The 14,446-nt window shown below is 46.4% G+C and overlaps 1 long non-coding RNA gene across 1 annotated transcript; it reads right to left on the bottom strand.

The window, feature by feature from the left end:
- Positions 1–6,926: 6,926 nt before the first annotated feature.
- LOC123149508 (uncharacterized) lies at positions 6,927–13,741 on the bottom strand. The gene is made up of 5 exons (XR_006474727.1): positions 12,358–13,741; positions 9,516–11,061; positions 8,038–8,473; positions 7,540–7,807; positions 6,927–7,360 (listed from the first exon to the last, which is right to left on the bottom strand). It is a non-coding gene; the product is annotated as an uncharacterized lncRNA (long non-coding RNA).
- Between the last annotated feature and the right edge of the window lie 705 nt (positions 13,742–14,446).

The following is a 14,446-nucleotide window of genomic DNA, read 5'->3' as shown; positions in this document are numbered from 1 at the left end:
ACGGCGAGATGGGAAGGGGAGAGCCGGCGGCTGCGTGCGGAAGGGAGAGTGAGTCGAGTCGTGTCCTGTGTTGGCTGCTAAAATGGGCCCTTAACCGGTAACCCAACAACGAGCGCAGTTTTCAGGCCCAGCCTTTTTTTTTCTTTTTGCGAAAGATAACTACTTCATCCGTTCCAAAGTAATCAAAGTTAACGTGTTTAACTTTGACCCGAAAATATACAAACATGTACAAACACCAAGTTAGCTTCATTCGATTCTTTACGAAATGTTTTCGGGATTGCTAAATCTCAGTCTCGGTCAATGCAATATGTGTGGGAGGATCTTACGTGGAGATCCATGCAAAAAGGAAAAAAATTACTCTAATTTTTTATTTCTTCTTTTTCATATGTTCAATCACTTTACTAAGAATTGGTTAAATCTTAGTCGACTGAGATCTACCCACACCAACAAAAAATTATGTACCGTACATTTGTTATGTTCTTGATCTTGGCACTTTCAAATAAGAACTTACTAGAGTTGCAAATGTGGGTTAGAGTAGTGAATCTTCCTTTCAATCTTCATGATGAGAAGTGGAGCAAGTCTATTGCTGCCCAGATTGACAGAAACGCTATATATGTTTAGTTTGATCATGTTGTTGGATATCTCAGTGCGAGAGTCACCGTTGAGGTGGAAAAACCCTTGAGGGGGTGGATTTGGATTGAATCGTCGAGGCAACATTGTATGGACCCATATGATATTCAATATATGTTTAGTTTGATCATGTTGTTGGATATCTCAGTGCGAGAGTCACCGTTGAGGTGGAAAAACCCTTGAGGGGGTGGATTTGGATTGAATCGTTGAGGCAACATTGTATGGACCCATATGATATTCAGTATGAGAATGTCCCTCTTTTTTGTTTCTTTTTTTTTCTCGAATGCGCACAAGCATGCGCATCATATATATAAGAAAGAACGGGGGTAAAGAGCCCCAATACAGCGTTATGGGCAAACTCGCCCAATCCACCTAGATTACAAAAGCGGACTACTCATGATCTACCCACCGCGCCAAACTACCAAAGAAATCACTCATATCACCTTTAAGGAGACCGGCTGCAGCCCACGCCTTACCCTCCTCCAAGATTCTAGTACCGATGCGTGTGGACGAGGGCGACTCGCCATCAAACACAATACCGTTCCTATGCTTCCATAACTCCCAACAGACTAGCACCAAGATCGTGCGGTGGTCTCGCAGCCGCCCATCCGCGCTGAACTTGCTCTGGCACCAAGTCACCAAGGTGTCGACCGTGGTGGGCACCCAGTCAGGTCTACCAAGAGCCGTGCAAACCTCATGCCACACCATCCTAACAAAGACACATCCCAACAAGATATGATTGATAGTCTCTTCACTTTGATTGCAAAGCGGACACGAGTCCTGGTGTGGTAGTCCTCTCCGAGCCAGTCTGTCGGAGGTCCAACATCTGTTCCGCAAAGCCAACCAAGAGAAAAAGCGACATCGCCGTGGTGCCCTTGACCTCCAAGAGAAATCCGCTGTTGGGCTGACCACCCTTCCTACGAACTTGGCAGCATAAGCCGATCGAACAGAGAAAGTTCCATTGCTCTCCCAAGCCCAAGAGAGCATGTCCGGGGAGTCGGGCTGTAGTTGAATGATGGCCACCCGATGCCAGAGGTTCACATACTCGCGCAGCTCCTCCAAGTCAAGATTTGGGTTAATATCCAAAGGCCATGAGCCCTCCTGAATAGCCGTACGCACCGACATGCTGTAGCGCTTCCTCGGCGGCACCTTAGCATAGATCTTCGGGGCGAGATCCTGGATCCTAGACCCGTCCAACCAGCGGTCTTCCCAAAATAATGTACTTGAGCCGTCACCCAGCTTAGTGTGCGCGCCCGAGCGAAATAGTTGTAGGGACTCCGTGGGAACAGGGATGTCAAACTCGTTCCATGGTCTTAAGGCATCAGCACGGCGCAACCAAGGCCACCTCGCCTGCATAGCTATGTTCAACCATTTCAAATCTGGAACTCGCAATCCACCTGCCCATTTAGGCGTGCATACAATATCCCATGCAACAGAGCACTGTCCACCGTTAGCCTCCGCTTTTGCACACCAGAGGAAACCTCTGATGATCTTGTTCATCGCTTTAACTGTCTTAGCCGGCAGATCCAGAGCCATCATGGTGTGAATGGGAATGGCACAGAGAACCGCCTACACAAGCAGAAGTCTTCCACTCTTGGGCATGGCGGAACCGCGCCATGTGGGGAGGCGTCCTGCCAGCTGGTCAACCAGGTACTGCAGCTGCGCATGAGTCTGCTTCCGAATGGTGAGGGGTAGCCCTAAGTATTTGCATGGGAAGTGGCTGAATGGGAAACCCAGTATTTGCCCCACCAACATCTTCTGATCGTCCGAGCAACGAATAGCGAAGGCCGCGCTCTTGTTATGGTTTACCCGAAGTCCAGAAGCCACGCCAAAAGCCTCAAAGATGTCAGCCGTGACTGACAATTCCAAATAGCCCGGCTTGACGAAGAGCATCACATCGTCCGCGAAGATGGATATTCTCTGCTTCAGCCCAACTCTTGCCAGTGGGGAAAGTAAGCGGCGAGAAGCAGCCAGCTCAAATAACTTATGCAGAGGCTCCATTGATCAAGATGAAGAGCAAGGGAGACACCGGATCGCCTTGGCGTAATCCATAGTAGTTAAGAATAACTTTTACCGGGCACTCCATTTATCAAGACCCGTGTCGCCGCCGTGCCTAGTAGACCAACAATCCAAGAGATCCATCTCTGACCAAACCCCAACCGGGTAAGAACCTCAATCAAGAAAGGCCATTGAACAGTATCAAATGCCTTAGTGATGTCCAGCTTGAGCATTACCGCCGGATCTCCCAACGCATATAGCCTCCGCGCCGTGCATTGGACTAACATGAAATTGTCATGCAAAGATCTCCCTTTCACGAACGCGCTCTGATGCACACCCACCAGTCTAGGAAGATCTTCCGCCAACCTGATCGCCAAGACTTTGTCAAATAGCTTAATAGCTCCATGAACAAGGCTAACCGGGCGAAAATCCTTAATGTCCACAGCCCCATCCACCTTCGGGAGCAATGATATGAGCGCTTTATTAATCACCTACAAGCCTCGCATATCACCAAGATAGAACGTGTGGAATGCGCGCATTATATCCTCCTTAATGATACCCCAGCATGAGGCATAAAATCTCCCAGTAAATCCATCCGGCCCAGGGGCCTTATCCAAAGGCATAGACTTAACAGTCCGCTCCACTTCCTCTGCCGTAAAAGGAAGCTCAAGGTGCGAGAGGTCTAGAGTGGGGAGATCCAGAGCATCAAGATTAATGGTGTGCGCCCGCTGGGTGGGAGTGCCCAACAGATTGTCGTAGTAGCCATCCACCATTGCAGCAATGTTTTCCTGCCCCAAGAAAGTCTCTCCATCCTTAGTTAGCCGAGTCATATAATTCTTCCTTGTTCGGTGCCTCGCATGACGATGAAAAAAACTCCGTATTCGCGTCACCATCTTTGAGGAAGATCATCCTAGATCTTTGCCGGGCTATCGTCCTTTGCAGCGAGCATAGACCGAGGAGCTTGCGTTTTAGAGTACGACGGAGAGTTACTTCCTCGACGGAGAGTATCCTAGTCTCGGATGCCAAGTCCAAACGATAGATCAGCTCCATTGCCACCCCAACCTGAAGATTTACATTACCGATCCACTTGTCACTCCACCTCTGCAGGGCTTTGACCGTAGCCCCTAGCTTAAGGTGCAAAACCACATAGGGGTTGCCCAAAGAAGGGATCGAACCCCAAGCTGCCTGAACGATATCCATGAAGCCGTCCACTTTAGGCCAAAAAACTTCAAAACGGAAGCGACGGCCAACCTTCCACTCGGCGTTAAGCTCAAGGAGCAGGGGGCAATGATCTAAAATGGACGAACCCAAGGCTCCCAGAAAGCATGAGGGATGAAGGTCATCCCAGTCATTCGTCGAAAGAACATGGTCGATTTTCTCCAAAGTAGCCAGCTGCCGTTCATTGGACCAAGTATATCTTCTTCCGTTGAGGTACACCTCCTTGAGCTCAAGCCTATTAAGCGTGGACCGAAACCGAGACATGATCCTCCTGTTAATTGATTGGTTGTTCTTATCCTCGGGGTTTAAGATGAGGTTGAAATCCCCAACTATGGACCAAGGGCCAGCATGGAGATCACGTATCTCACAAAGTTCCTCCATGAACGCAACCTTGTCCGCATCAAGGTGAGGGCCGTATACCCCAGTGAGCCACCAATGAGACCCATCGTGCGGCTTGACCAGCGCCATTAAGGTGTTATCCGTATAGTCTGGGTTGGGCAATGCCACTTGTGTGGCATCCCAAGCCAATATGATGCCGCCACGCGTGCCAGCAGCTGGCAAATAAAAAAAGTCATCAAATCTATTACCCATACAGTGATGAATTACGTCCAAAGTTACAACTTCGAGCTTCGATTCCTGAAAGCAGACTACCAATGGTTTGGCCGCCACTACTACTTGATAGACTGCTGTCCTTCTCGCCGGAGTATTCAAGCCCCGGACATTCCACACAAGCACTTTATTTGGTTGTGCATCCATAAGAAACACATCCACAAAGTCCACCAAAGCCAGCAAGATCATGCCGCACCTACCACACCGGCGGGCTGCTCCTGTAGCGGAGCTGCAGGGGGCTCCCAGCCAAAGAGGGCCAAGATAGCAGCCCCCTGATCTAGGAGGCAAAGCCCTGGGCCTCCAGATCCATCTCCGCGTCGAACCCAACCTCTAGGGAGCCGGGCATTGGTGCAGCCAGCGCATGCAACTCATCCCGCAAAGATCCGCATGAGAGCGCCGAAAGGCTCACCATGCACGGCAGCCGAGGGGGGGGGGGGGGGACGGCGTGGCAAATGCAGGGGAGGGGGGCAGCCTCGGATCCATCGTTGGGCACTGGCCCACCGTGTCACCCACTCCCGTATCCTGCTGCCTTGGGGAGCTGGCCGTCGTCCTACCAAGATGCTTCTGACGCACCTACTGCGGGAGGATAGGCTAATCCTCAGATAAAGCCGCAGCATGCATGTCATGTGGGGTTGCGTGATCGTCTGCAAAAGCCGCGCCATGCAAGTCCAGTGGGGTCGGCTGGTCGACAGAAGCCGTTTGAATCGGGGACAGCCCCGCACGCGGCACCGAGCCGGCGGAGGAACGAGCGGACTCCGGCGACCTCTCCCGAGCCGGAACCCTACGTGGAGCAGCCCCATGCCGGCGACGGCGTGATCTGGAGCGACCACGCCCGCGACGACCCCCAAGCTGCCCATCAGAGTCCTCCTCGGCCGACGACGGCGGCGGCGGAGGAGATCCTGCCGGCGGCCACGGACCTACAATCCTAGGAGCAACCGGCGGCGCCTCCTGAACGATATCCACCGGGTACCAAAGCGCGTCCAGAAGGCCATCCTCCCGCTGGATCGAGCGTCTCCCTGCCTCTTCCACCACAAGAATGCGCCTTTGAGGGATCCTCGCCGGGTCGTCCGTGCGCAACCACACGCGAAACGCAGACATGTCGTCCCGCCGCGTCGTGCAGTCTGCCACTCTGACCACGATGCCAAGCCCCCAAGGCAACGACTCCGCCGCCCGCCGAGACCAGGCATTCGCCGGGACGCCGAAAAGGGCCAGAGGCACCAGAAACGGCATAGTGATCGCCGTGGCCCGTGCGGAGCGCGTCCAAGGCAGTAGGGTCGACACGTGCAGCTTGAGAATGGCAGTTGAAGTTGAAGGTGGAACTGGGTTTACATCTCCGGCAAAGATAAAGACTTATCTGAACAAGAGAAAGGGAGGACCTCAGACTCTAAAACATGTGTACAGAAAAGTAGAAATGCCTCTCCTTGTCAGGAAAGGTGATCATGTCTGCAAGAAACTACACGCTATCAAAACAACAACCACTTTGAACTCTGAAAGCTGATCCGATGACGATTCCACTGAATTTGGACAAAGAAGACAGAAGCTTAGATGCCAGATCAGAAACTTGGGGTCCAACTTGTACGAATATTCGAGAACTTACAAGTTATTAAACAAGCAAATCATAGGCGATTATGTAGTACTACCTCCGTCCCAAAACATAAAACGTTTTTGCAGTTCAAAGAGGTAGTATCACATATATATATATAGGTAATACCGATCTCAGCTGAATCTGAAATGTGTGACAGCAAACACTCGCTTCAGTGTTCTCAGCACTGCAATTTGTCACACAGGTTGGAATACATAGCCAGACAGAGGCATAATAAGGAAATGAGTTGCAGAATTGATACATTCATGTTCCAGGAGGTGATATACTATCTAGGAACCTAGTAGTCCAGTATATAACAAATTTGTAACTAAAAAAAGAATTGAAAGACCCTTGCAGCGTGTTTGGCAGCTTGAGGGATTGGGAATGGGAGTTTAGGAGGGGGAGTTTGTGAAGGGATTAGACTTGGGAAGTAGAGTTTTAGTCCCAATCCCATGTTTGGTGTGTGGTGGGAATTATCAGTGGGAATTCAACAGGGAGTTATTTTCCTTTGTTTGGTTCATGGGTATAGGAATGGGAATTGTTCTATGAGATTGGCAAATGAGTGTTACCGTTAAATAGGTCTGAATAAGAAAATACTCATATTTTTAATTTATTTGTTCCACACGTAACAGAGAAAATGTTAAAGCTACAACGTTGCATTTGATCAGTATACTTACATACATACAAAATATCAGAAGGTATCAGGTCAAAAAGGAGATACCCATAATGGAATTTAACATGAATGTACTTCCTACATTTATATAATATATACCCCTCACATATGAAGTCATCAAATCTGTAGCAGCTATCAAGACTTGTTTGAGTGTAAAACTGAACTTAGAAAGTACAGGAAGCATGAAGCATAAAGGTATACAAATGCAAGTGCTATATGACATATATACATATTGTTCTCTACATGCAGCCACAACGACAAGTTAGAGACATTGTGGGTTGCCGTTTTTCATGTATGTGTCAGGTGGCATGATGTACAATATTGGTTCTCTACATGTACAAGTAGCAGCCACAATGGCAAGCCAGCGATGACCAACAAACTACAGCTGAACACTAGCAAATAAATTTATACAAGTACAAGAGAATTCATCTAGTAAATATTCACATCCATGTCCCATGTATGCTTCTAAAAAAGTAAAAAGGACATGACAAACTAATCAAGACAGAGACCTCTGTACAGTATTTTTATGAATCAAACAAGGGAACAAATGATATACTAAATCAAAGTAGTAATCCACACCTCTAGCCTTTTGGTGACTCTTGATTGTGAACTACAAAGGGACAACGGGAGTGATGGAACAAATCTGTGACCTGTGTATTAGGAAAAAAATAGAAAGAAGAATATATCTGCATCAGTTTGTGAAGGGAAAAGAAACGAATCCAGTTTTGTTAACAAAACCAGATGGGATACAGCTAGATATGCACGTAACAAAGTTGGATTGGCAGCAAAATTTCCTCAATTCACGATGGAAAGGGGAAGAACAGGTTACCTCAGCCGTCGATTTGTTTGGAGGAAGAATGGCGGCGCTGCTAAATTAGGGTCATTAGCTAGGATTTTGCCGGGCTATCGCTGGGATTTTCGTCCTTTTTTCCCTTCCGCCACCGGACGCCGCCGCGGGACGTGAGGAATAGCGTAGAGCTTTTTTTTGGCGTCAACTCCCACTCCCACGCTGAATTACCAGGGTCCCCCAGGGAAGAGTTTGAGGGGACTTGGGCCTCCTAATTCCTCTTCCCCTTCCCCTCTTAATTCCCTTGTCCCTGAGACAATCAAAGGAAGTTAATTCCCATGGGCCTTAAACTCCCATTCCCCACATCCAAATCCCCCCAAACAAACACGCTGTTGGTGTATTTGGTAGCGAGAACCAACACACTAGGTGCCGCCTGACATCCCAGCACAAAAATGAGTCACAGAAAAGAAAGAAATACAAAACAGGGTGTCCACATAATAATAATTGCTAATACACGATCATTGTACTTATTTATTTTACCTTTGTTTCATGGCTACCGTTTGCTTGCGAAATGGAAGGCACTGCGTTCATCTATATCCATCAGCCATAAGAGAAGAAGCTGTATCAATCAGAGGATCTGCAGGTCGCCCCCCCTGTTGATGGATGGATGGTCCTCCCAGCTTAGCGCTGCCCTCAGCCCAGTGGAGAAGAGCAATAACAAACAACCAAATTCTTTTTGCCTGACTTTACTTTAGGCCAGGAACAGCCACACCATTTGCTACAGTACCATCAAAGCTAGAAGTACCATGAAAAAAAGATCACCTTACACATGACTACTGCCAGATGAATTCACTGTCATGCGCCATCGTGTCAGAAATGTAGGTGATCACTTCTGTCACAACTTACAACCCCATGCTATCAGAACCGCGGTCGCTTTGAACTCAGAAAGCTGATCTGATGACGACCTCCACCGAATCTGGAGAAACAAGAAAAAAAAACTCAGACAACACACAAGATTTTCCATCAAATTTGTGCATATTAATTCAGGAGTCGTACAACCGATACACAGTCGGACAGAGGCATGTGAACATAAAGGAATTCAGTCCTGTAAAACTCATACATAATTGGTCGTGCAGGAGTTCATTTACTGCCTAGGCACGCTCTATCAGTATAACAACTAAGGAAAAGAAAGAACCTGTGGTTTTGGTATCAAGAAAAAATACAATCACCTGAAAACTTTTAATTTTCAGTCAATCATCTCTGCCAACATGATTTTTTTGGAGATTCAGAGCACAACCATGATACTGAGGATCTAAGAGTGTGGCAGAGATATTGACTGCAATAAAGAATAATTTCAGTTGGCCATGCTGATAAGCACTCCCTTCGATCTTATGAGGTTGATTCAGATAAAACAACATCGTGGGATAACAATTCAGTTCCCTGTGAGCACAAGCTCATCTTATTTACAGCAGTGACTCAGGATACAGTTATGCAGGTTTATCTTGAAACAGCATCACAAGATAAAATTATACATCTGAAGATGACTAAAAGAGAACTTTTCTTCCTCCTTACATCTATCAAAAGAAAAGGTGTACAAAATGATCTGTCTTTGACTTGAATCAATTTTCTCGAGGTGAAAAAATCCCAGATAAACTGGATATAAAGTTGTATTCCTTTACGTTTATCTTGACAATCAAAACTACTTCTCGAAAAAAATTATCATGACATAGTTGTTTCAGTGATTCCATCAGGAGTTCAGGACTGATGCACAAGCTACTCCTAGTGTGCACGATTATTTCTCTTGCGAGCCCCATTCTCTTAAAATGGCGATCGAAACAAACAAGACAAGAAACACAATTATGTTCCTGAGCTTTCTTAGTTTTCCCATGAGCACAAGAAGTTAAACACTATTAAATCAAACAAGAATCACCAATTGCCAACATGAACATGAAGCAATAGACAAGTCATGTGATAGTTATGAAGGGAAGGAGATAACTTGGAAGCAATAGAAACTTTACCGCTTCATATTCTCCTTGAACACAACAATGATGGTGGAAGTTGACATATGGGTATGTCTGATACTTAGAATGGTGTTGCGTCTCATAAACCCTCTGAAGCTGCAACGTCTTGACATCCATTGAGAAAAATCCAACAAGTCAATTCTCTAGAGATGAGGCTTCAATCCTTGTAAAGAGCAAGTACCTCTGTGTTGCATCTTCGATAGAATATTTGTACCCAGAATCTAGTGAGATTGTCTTCTCCATCTGCCACTGGCTGGGACTCTTGCCTTTGTTCTGTGCAACGGTATAGCTTAGATCGGATGCAGTTTCACGGTGGAAACCAAACATCCCAAGCCTGCCTTCCCCTGCCTCCACAATGGCTATACCTTGCTTGCTCCATCCTCCTGGGGGGAGGTCAGCAGTGGAGAACTCCATCGTCACGGTGTCAAGCAAGAGCAACTTTTTCATCCCGAAATTCAACCAGTCCCAGTAGAAACAGCCATAAGCATAATGGCGCCTGTGAATATTGCCCTTGCCAAGGGCCAAATCATTTAAATCCTTAGGTACAGCAGCTTGCCATTGATCGGTGCTCAAGGAGAAGTAGAAGGCAGCCGAACTCTTTTTGCAATGTGCCATCAAGATGACTCTGAATTTTATCGCTCCAGCCGACGCCTCCTCCTCGGCGAGGGGAACGAGGAAGCGCGTGCAGCAGGCCTCGATTACCAGGGGGAACGGGTGCCCAAGCAAAGCGGCTAGGCCGTGAGGCAGCGGGGGGAGCAGGACGTAGCATAACTTCTGATAGAAGAAGCTGCATCAATCTGAGGACCCTCTGAAGATGTCTCACACACACACACTCTCTCTCTCTCAGAGTAGCTTTGCTGATTCTTCAGCTTTTTTCCATCTGTAACATGTCCATCCATCAGGTAACTTCATGAAAGTCGTCATGCCGTGGCAAACAACCGAGTCCAATTACATGCTGCAGTAGGGTTGGGCTGGCTTGATTACCAGTCCTGTTACAGCATTTTCGCACCTGTCAACTTCACCTGTCCAGGCTCATCGTCATATCTGATACAGTTGAGAAGAAGAAAAAAACGAATTGCAGATATACAGCCACAATTGTTGATTGACTGGAACTGTAAATTCATTGTCACGTTCAATTAGACAGGAACAGACGCATCGATGTTATGGTGACCGAGGCTATAAAGTAGCATGAAAACAAGGACAACATACACATGGCCACAGCCAATTGAAATTCTGTAGATTGTCAAGCGCCATCTTGTCAGCAAGGGGGTCACATCTATCTGCGAGCTATGAAACCACCATCACTCTGAACTCCCAAAGCTCATCTGATGACCGACATCCAGTTCTTAGGCATGTTACAGTAACCGAAACTAGACGCAGCATCAAAACAAAAACAACAGAAACAGCCACTGCCAGGTGAAATTCTGTAGATTGGCACACGCCATATTGTCAAAAAGGCGATCACATCTGCGAGAACTCCATGCTACCGAAACCATGGTGCCTTTGAACTTGGAAAGCAGATCTGACGAAGAGTACATCGAATCTGGGCAAATAAGACAAAAAGCTCAGACAACAAATAAGGTTTTCCGTGCACATTGAAGAGTTTATGAGCTCCAAGGAACAGAACTGTAATATCACAGGGAAGAGGCATAATAGTAGTGTTACATTGGTAATATTCATCGCAACTGAATTTGAAACATGTTAATGCAAAGACTCAACTTTATTGTGTTTAGCACTGTAATCTGCACTACAAGTTGAAACACATAGCCATATTGGCCCAAACATACACAAACTAGCCTTGAAAACTTAGCCTTACAGAATTGGCACATTCGTGTTGCAGTTCATATACTACCAAGGCACCTAGCAGTATAACAAACCTCTAACTAAAGAAAAGAAAGAAACTGGGGGTGTTGGTAGCAAGAACAAACATACTAAGGTGCAGTCTGCCATCCCAGTAGAAAAATGAGAAACGAAAAGGAAAGGAAGACAAAACTTTGCCCCGTCTAGTTTCATGTATCTTACAGATTTGCTAATGTACAACACCTAAAACCTTAAGTTTCAGTCAATCATCTCATTCACATGATTTGCTTTGAAATTACATGGAGGATCTTGTGGAGATTGACTGAAACAAATAAGATTTCCTTAAAATGCCTGTGCAATGATGAGCACTCGCTTGATCTTATGAGGTTTATTTCAGATAAAACAGCTTGTGAGCACCAAGCTGAGCACAAGCTGGTATTATTATTATGTAGAGCGATGAGCTCACAGGATGTTCTTATAATTTAGAGCAGTGACTCAGGATCTTGTTCATGACCTTAACAGTTATTCAGGTTTTTCGAAACATCTCAAGATAAAATTATATATGTTAGGATGGCCAAAATATAACTTTCTGCCTCCTTATACCTATCGAAAGAAAAGTGTACAGGATGAGTTGTGCTTGACTTGAATGAAGAAATTTTCTCAAGGTGAAACAATCCTAACTAAACAAATTTTACACTTGTAATCCTTCTGCTTTACCTTGACCATCAAAGCTACTCCTTAAAATAATTATTGTGATCTGTTTTTTTTTGGCGATTCCATCAGCACTCGTGCATAAGCTACTCATAATGTGCAGGATAATTTTTTTTTACCAACCTCAGTCGCTTAAAATGGCAATTGGAAAAAACAAGACAAGAAAACACAATGATGTTCCAAAGCTTGCTTAGTTTTCCCACAAGGACAAGAAAATAAACACTACTAAATCATGTAAACAAGAATTATCAATTGCAATCAAGCATTAGACAAGCTGTGTGATAATTACAAAGGGAGGGAGCTAACAAGGATATGATAGAAAATTTACCACTTCATACTGCCCGTGAAGACAACAATGATGGTGGGAAGTTGGTATATATGTGTGTCCCATACCTAGGCGAAAATTGTTTGGCACAAACCCTCTGTAGCTGCAACGTCTTGGCGTCCATTGAGAAATATTCATCAACGAGTAAACTATGTACAGATGAGGCTGGTTTCCTTGTCAAGAGCAAGTGCCTCTCAGTTGCAGCATCAATAAAATGTTTGTATCCAGAATCTAGTGAGATTGTCTTCTCCATCTGCCACTGGATGGGACTCTCGCCTTTATTTCGTGCAACGGCATAGCTGAGATGAGATGTAAAGTCACCATCGAATCCCAAAATCCCAAGCCTGCCTTCCCCTGCCTCTACAATGCCTACACCTTTTGTACTCCAATCTGCAGGTGGTAGATTAGCAATGGAGAACTCCATCCTCCGGATGTCAAGCACCAGCAACTTTTCACTCCTGATTATCACCCAGTCCCAGTAGAAGCAACCATAAGCATAGTGGCGCCCGAGAAAAGAAGGTGGAGCTGTGGCATCATGACCAAGTCATCAATGTCAAGGGCCAAATCATTCCAACTCTTGGATGCAGGAGCTTGCCATATTCCGGTGCTCGAAGAGAAGACGAAAGCAGACAGCTTAGTTTTGCAATGAGCCATCCAGATGACTTTGAATTCTGTCTCTTCCGCCGTCTCCTCCTCGCCGAGGGGAACGAGGAAAGGCTTGCACCAGGACCTGCTGTACTTGGGGAGCAGGTGCTCAACCGAATGGGCTAGGTCGTCAGGTACCGGGGGGAGCAAGATGTACCGACGGTGCAAGGGGTCGCATACCACGAGCTCCTGGAAGACAGAGGGCTCCTCGCCCTTCTCGGGCTCACGATTGAGGAGGACGCGGCCGTCGCGGCAGTCCTGGACAGTCCAGCGGCAGTGGGAGGGGAGGAAGGAGAAGGAAAAGTCGGCGGCGAGGGCGAGCGCGCAGGCGGGTGAGGCGGCAGGGCAGGATGGAACCCGTGGCACTGGAGGAAGCCGAAGAGTGGTGGTTCGTGGAGGCGACGGAAGCGGCGGAGGAGAGATGGTTCGGTGGCGAGTCGGCGGAAGGAGGCGCGGGCGAGATCGTCCGGGGCGGGCAGCCGGAAGGAGGATCTCGGTCAGGAGGTGGTCGGGGAGATCCGTCAGAGGCGACGCCATTCCTCTTGCTGGTCGGAGGGCGTGGAGTGGGCAAAGTGGTTGGGGGAAAGTGGTATAGGCCCGCGAGGGAGGTAGAACCGGCCGTCGGAGGGCGGAGGAGCCAGCCGCCGGGAAACCTCGGCGAGATCGGAAGCGGAGGATCCGTCCGGAACCCTCGGCGGCGGTGCTGTTGAGATTGGTGCTACTTTCACTCGTAAGTACAAAACGTTGCTGGCTCTTTTCTTATCTCCAGTATGAGTGTGCACGTATCACAATTTATAGTAAAAAAACCTATTTTGAATCTTATTTTTTGCGAGTTTTTATACCGTCATTTAAATTTGTCTGATGCCCAACGATGTGAGCACGCGTGTAACACACGATTCATAGGCACGTCTTCACGTAAAATTAACAATCACAGAAATATATTATAATTTGTTACAAAATATTTTAAAAACAAAAACTAAGCAACATTATCTACTCCCTCAGTTTCATAATATAATAGCATTTTTTACACTATACTAGTGTCAAAAATGCTTTTATATTATGGGACGAAGGGAGTACTATTTATTCTTTGACGATGATTCTTTGTTGAAGGTCCATTTGTTGATGTGATCTATGATGCTTCGTTCCATGGATAGGATATTCTTTTAGAGTTTCATTCCCTTCACAGTCCCACTCCTTGTTACTCCTCATATATGATTTGCCTGAAGTCAAACTACATAAAGTTTGACCAGCTTTATAGAAAAAATATAAACATTCACAATACAAAATCAATATCATAGGTTGTGTCATGAATTTAATTTTCATATCGTATAACTTTAGTATTATAGATATTGTTATTCTTCATATAAATATGGTCAGCCTTTATAAAGTTTGACTTCAGACAAATCTTATATGCGGAGTAAAAACAAACGGGAAGGAGTGTTGGGGA

The sequence above is a fragment of the Triticum aestivum genome, chromosome 7A, assembly GCF_018294505.1.
Source record: "Triticum aestivum cultivar Chinese Spring chromosome 7A, IWGSC CS RefSeq v2.1, whole genome shotgun sequence".
Classification (NCBI taxonomy): Eukaryota; Viridiplantae; Streptophyta; class Magnoliopsida; order Poales; family Poaceae; genus Triticum; species Triticum aestivum.
Note: the sequence above shows the minus strand (reverse complement) of the source record. Positions and strands in the feature narration are given on the sequence as shown.